This window comes from Thunnus albacares, chromosome 17 (genome assembly GCF_914725855.1).
Source record: "Thunnus albacares chromosome 17, fThuAlb1.1, whole genome shotgun sequence".
Taxonomy (NCBI): domain Eukaryota; kingdom Metazoa; phylum Chordata; class Actinopteri; order Scombriformes; family Scombridae; genus Thunnus; species Thunnus albacares.
In genome coordinates, this window is record NC_058122.1 from 25,950,755 (window position 1) to 25,956,903 (window position 6,149).

The window sequence follows — 6,149 nt, forward strand, 5'->3', positions numbered from 1 at the left end:
GTTTGATCAAAGTTTTGCCTTTCAGCGTTGGTTTGTAATGACTATGACCACTAGCACTTCATTTACATACTGTTATTTATAATGTATAGACTGTATATTTATATATATATACTGTATAGTCACTCATAACTGTAAGAATCTTTGCCTTACTGTGCCTGTAACTGTATCAGCTGATTATTTGTCTCTTATTCTGTTATTATTCTCTTCTGTAAATTTATTTCTCAATGTAACTGTAGTAAAACAGTTTGTATGCTCATATAAATAAAGGTAAAATAAGTTTACGATTGAAACAAACAAATCTGTTATTGGATGCTTCATTGCCAAACTATTAGCATCTGGTTAATAAAACCCAGTTTATCCCTGTTCTTGAAGACTTCCTCTCACACCCCTTGTGTATCACAGACCAGATGCAGCGTTTAGTTTCTCCATAGAAACTAAACGCTTGTCACTTGTTAGCCCTCTGACATTAGCGCAAGTGTGAATCACTTGGCCCGAAGGCTGGCTGGCAGGCCTCCAAGGGGCTTTCGTGACAACACCAGACAGCCGGAGGACAACCCCCTCCAAACACACACACACACTGACTCATACAGTCATACACACACACACACACACACAACTTGTCCTCTTGCTACTCTACTCTTTCCCTCCTCTACTCTCAAAGCCTCGGTTGGATCTGCAGACTCTGGCCTGGCTCCGTGCTGGCCGCCTGAGGGCAGGATGACGGTACCACCGGGGCAGCAGCTGCTGTTGTCGACCCAACATTGGTACACCGGAAATAACAAACGGGCCTGAGGAACGCTGTGTGCCTTAACAAACGATTCATCATTCGCTACATTTTTCCTGCAAGAGAGTCCAGCTCCTAACCCATTTAACTAAACAAACCTGGTCCTAAGTAGACACCAGTAAACATCATCCGATTATAAGAAACCCAGTTAAGATACTTGGCTCACTCCCACGGTTAACGGGTTCCTGTGGCATGGAAACTTCTTTTACCTTTCGTTCAACCCAAGTAGGACTTAAACTGGAGTTCTGCCAATAGATGGATTACTGAGTGCATGCAAACACAGTGAACATTTTATTATTTTAGCAAGACGCCTCTCAAATATGAACGGTCAGTCGGCCTGTTTGTTAAACGTCAGAGAAGCCGTAGCGAACACGACAAGACAGTCGCGGAGGACGATTCTGTTTGTGCGTGACAACTTGAAATAATCGGTCGAATCAGAACCACAACAGGCAAATGAAGCAGCGCAGGTTCTGATGAATTATCAACTTATGCAAAAATTGTACCACCAACAGTGCCGAAGAGGAAGTAGTACGCAGATAAAACCGCAGGCGTGGAGGTTAAGGTGGGTGGGGGTTTTTAACACTGACAACCTTTAAACAGTTTCATGCACAGTAAACACTTCTCCTAAGATTTTTAGTCACCTGAAATACACTGTCGTAAAGCCCCCAATAACACACCTAAGTTCCTGAATTACATCTCAGCTGACTACAGATGTTGGATAAACACTCAATGCCCCTTTTTGAGTCAATTAGAGTTGAACATCGAGATGATTTGGGAGAACTGGGCCCTGTTAAAATTAGGGAGTGTACCTTAAACCGTACAGAGCCTTTGAAAACTGTTCATCTTCAATTGCTGATTTCATGGTGCATTGCAGCAGAGGGTGTAACCAAGGAGTCCAACTTTAGACTCATCCTTCACTGTGCAGTCAGCAGTTCAGTCTGAGGGTGTTGGATGGGATGGAGGTCAGGACTCTTTTTAAGGTCAGTGAAGTTCTTCCACGCTGGGTCAGGTGGCCTTCGAGCGTAAAAGGAAATTACAGGGAAACAAACCATTTAACGCAGCCTGTTTTACCTACATCGGTGCTCTAGAGTCTCAAGTCTTGGCGATGAAGTCCCAAGTCATTTTTTTTTCTAGATTTTGGGTACAAAAAAGATTAAATGCAGGTATCGTTTGACTGGAGAAGTTACTTGGTACTGGGTTATTTCAGTCGATACCTTAAAGGTGTCCAGTACTGAGCTTTAGTAACATCAGACTCTGACTCTGGTGATTTGTTATTAATACTATGAAGATCAGTTTATACCGATCAGCACACAGGCTATGCGAGTCGAGTTCTCAAGCAGGTTCATGACTCGAATCTTACTTGACTCCAAGTCATGTGACACAAGTCTACGGCTCTGTTGATACCTGCAGCTACCATCCACATACAGCAATCTTCTTCCCTCCACATACTGATGGTGATTGTGTGTTCTGTCAAAACAGGGATGTCAACATACCTGCAACATCGGAGACGGCAATCTAAGCCAACTTGAATTAACTGGTAGATGAATCACTTATTGCTGCAATTATTTCCTCACAGAGGGAAGCCTCAGGTCAACACCAATAAGTTCAATCAAAGGAACGTTGGAATGGGAGCAGACAGCAGCGGTTTAATGAGGCACTCTGCTGGGTACGGATTGTTTACGCTCTGTGTCATGGAAAAATGAGAGGGCTAAATTAAAATGGTCTGCTGTGCTGTGTGGACGTTTGCTGCCTGCTTTCTGCCTCTGCCTTTTCTGACTCACACTGTTCTCCTGCAAGAGGAATAAACATGGAAATACACTGGAACACACACAGGTTCATAACATAGGACACCACAGGTTTTTTTGTTTATGAGAGAAAACCAGAGGATGGGGAGAGGGATTTAGAAAAGAGCGCGAGGGAGACTGGGCAAATTATGGGAGAGAGAAAAAAAAAAGGGAGAGAGGGCATGTGCTTGGAAACGTGTCCGTCCATGCTGACAGCATGTGACTCCATACGAGTCTTTGAGCAGCACAGCAGGAGTGTGTGTGTGTGTGATGTTTTTATTTTATTTGCGTGTGTCTTCCAGTCTTTCTCTCTTTGCATGTGAATGTGCAGGGTTTTTGCAAATGCCCATTTCACCAGCTTGAACACTAACTTTTTTTTTTTATCTTTGATCGACCTAATCGAATGAAATCCGGCAGTCATGTCACCTTCATATCAGCGCCGTTTACAGTCGATATGTAATCAAACCCGACTGTCTCATATCCATCACATCAGAGAAGAAGATCAGCCTGATCTTTCTGTTTTAATCCTCGCAGGCGCTGTTGTTTTGGTAAGTTGTTTCCCTCAGGGTGGATTGGCTTCCCCATGTGTTGTCACTTCCCAGTAACAAACCCCCCCCCCCCCCCCCCCCGCCCCCGCCCACCCATACAGTAGGAAATACTCTGTGTGACACGTGAAAGAGGTGACAAGGTGGCAAAGACAGGACGCATCGTCATCATCATATTAACAGAGGAGAAAAACGATTAAAAAAAATACTTATAGGGACCCAATCTGAAAATAAATAAAGAAGTAGACAGATGGAAATAAAAATAAAAATTGAAAGATAAATAAATGCATATATATATACATATATATTTTTTAAATTCTCAATTTCTCAATCTTTGTTTCAAATCTTATTTTGTTCAAAATTTGACTTTATTTGTAATTTATTTTGCAGGTTAATTGTGTCCTTTTTGGTCCTCCATACTTTCTAACCTGAGTGCGAGAAAAACAAAAATCTAGCTGTTTTCAAGATCCATACATCGATAAGAGTAATTTGAATATTTCCGTTCTGATTTTAATTTGGAGTGGGTCACAGAAGATTTTGCTATCTACATTTAAATATATTTAAATATCCCACTGACTTGTTGCTAAAATACAACAAGAGGGGTTTTTTTGTACAGAAACTTTAAAATTCTGGATTAGACATCATCTATCACCACGATGTTGCCAAAATAAAAATAGAAATGTACAGAAGCCTTGTCACAGGCTGTACTGTGTCTACTGGATGGATGTTCTGATGGTGGTGGTGGTGGGAAAAAAAGTAGAGAGTAGAATATGGTTATTTTGACCAAGTTTTAGACACAACATGCTAACGTGTAGCATAAAACAGTCACATTTTGAACTGACAGGCTTATTGCATTCAAAACTGTAAAGGAGACACATGTTGTCATCGATCAATAAGTTTAAAAAGAGCTACAGCACAAACTAAAAATCACTGGCTTCACATTTTACCCAGTTTGGGTTAATATAGCAACAACAACACAACACTGGGTTAACTTTAGCTTTAGCTAAAAGCTGTCACACATTTATTGTTTCTTGTAACAAAACGAGGTGCATATGACATTCAAAAGATACACAAGATATTAACAATCAATAACAAACTTTGACATGTAAGTTTATAAAGAGTAGAGTAGTTTATAACAAGCTTTAGTTTGGGTAAATAACCCAACAGTAAAATAAAAAATAACACTAAAACTGGTTCAAAGCAACCTCTCGTCTTGAGTGGCTTTCTGGGTAACATTAGCAGTATTGTGTTGGTGCTATATTGATCCAAACTGGGTAAAATTTTGACCCAATGCCATATTTTAGTTTGATTAAATAACCAAACGATAAACGCTGGCAGGCTTTGGTTGTTTTAACATTAGCAGTATTATGTTGGTGCTACATTGACCCCGGTTGGGTAGATTCTGACCTGGTGATTTTTAGAGTGTAAGACCATGTTTCTCTACACATTTATTCATGTTTATCCTTTAATTTATCCCTTGTCTTTATAAAAAAAATCTATATAATATGATAGATTAGAATGTCTGTATGGTGTTTATGAGAAATGAGGTCCACTTAACCCACCAGATCTGTTGTTTGAGAGGCAAAAAAAATTCAGTCATCATGAACAAAACATACAAAATCCACTGAGCATTTCTCCAGGGCCAGATCCAACTCAGTCATGTACATAATAGGTGCTCTTATTGAATATTTGTTTCCTTTATAATGCACACACTTAAATTAATGATGCCGACATTGCATTTACTGTAAGATTAGCGACCCGCCTCTGCTGCGGCGGTTGCTAACGGAGAGCCAAACAAACAACAAGTAACACAGCTGGCATTCAAGTTGTTTTCCCTCCGCTCTCAGCATTAATTTCCAAAAAGGCAAATTTTAGCCAAAGTCCCATTTCCACAAAGTACTTCCTGAAATTGAATTTCAAAAACACAGCGTGTGACTCGCTCTCGCCAGACTTGTCAAATCATTCATTCGAGTGTCCCTCTGCTCCAACAAAAATTACAACATTCTCACAAACAGAATAATCACTTTAATGGAAGAGAATTCTGCTCGTATCGTTTTGTCCATACTTGGTTCGGACAGTCTGTGCTTGTTTTTAGCAGCAGAGTGCTCTTGAAGTGGACGGACCTCAAGAGGAAAAAGTGCTGGAAACAAAATATTCCTTCAATATCCAACCTTCTTTAATCTTATGAGACTATATTTGACCTTTTGATTAATTCATCTTTCTGCAGTCCCGACATTAAAGAGCATCCATGCATCCCCTCCTCCCTCCCTCTATAAATGGATTTGCAGCACATTACAGTCTCCAGAAATATACACTATCTGTCAGCTACTTGTTTCACCTGCAGCCCTCTCGATGTGGATGTGTGTGTGTGTGTGTGTGTGTGTGTGTGTGTGTGTGTGTGTGTGTGTGTGTGGGCATCTGAGTGTATGTGGCAGGGAAGCGGGAGGGATGTGTGAGTGTTTAATGCAGTGTGTGGGATGTAGAGATGAACAACCCCTACACCTCAACATCTCTGACCTGACTGCCGGCAAGTGGAGATGATGATGATGATGATGATGAGCAGGTAGGTGGAGAGTCAGCAGGAAATTTAGAGTCATGACTGTTGATTCTGTTTCTGCAGAAAGCGCCGAAGCAGAGCAGAGCAGGAAAATACAAGATTGTTTCCCTTTCTCATTCAGATAAAGCAGAATCGATGTAATTATCCGTCCGTATCGTAAAACACGTATTACTTTGTGGTTTGGTGGAATATTTTTGTCTTTCACGATGGTCACCAGGTCAGATTAGGTTAGATTAGATTACTAGATCAGCCTGTGGAGGAGGCGGAGATGAGCTGCTGCTCTCTCCGCTATCTGAGACGGTAAGACGGCCGAACATCCGCCAGACGTTTACATACGTGCACCAGAGAGCGCTCTGTCATCCTATTGGTCGACGTCAAGGAACATGTCGTAGGAGATGGCAAATTAGGCGGGAAAATACAAAAAAATTCAGACATGCTACACTTTTTGTCACATCGCTAATCTTCGATTACATCACGCT

At 41.1% G+C, this 6,149-nt stretch overlaps 1 long non-coding RNA gene across 1 annotated transcript; it reads left to right on the forward strand.

Moving 5' to 3' along the window:
- The first annotated feature begins 261 nt into the window (after positions 1–261).
- Positions 262–3,283, forward strand: LOC122967603. Its single transcript, XR_006398642.1, has 2 exons — positions 262–1,346; positions 1,659–3,283. It is a non-coding gene; the product is annotated as an uncharacterized LOC122967603 (long non-coding RNA).
- The last annotated feature ends 2,866 nt before the right edge of the window (positions 3,284–6,149 follow it).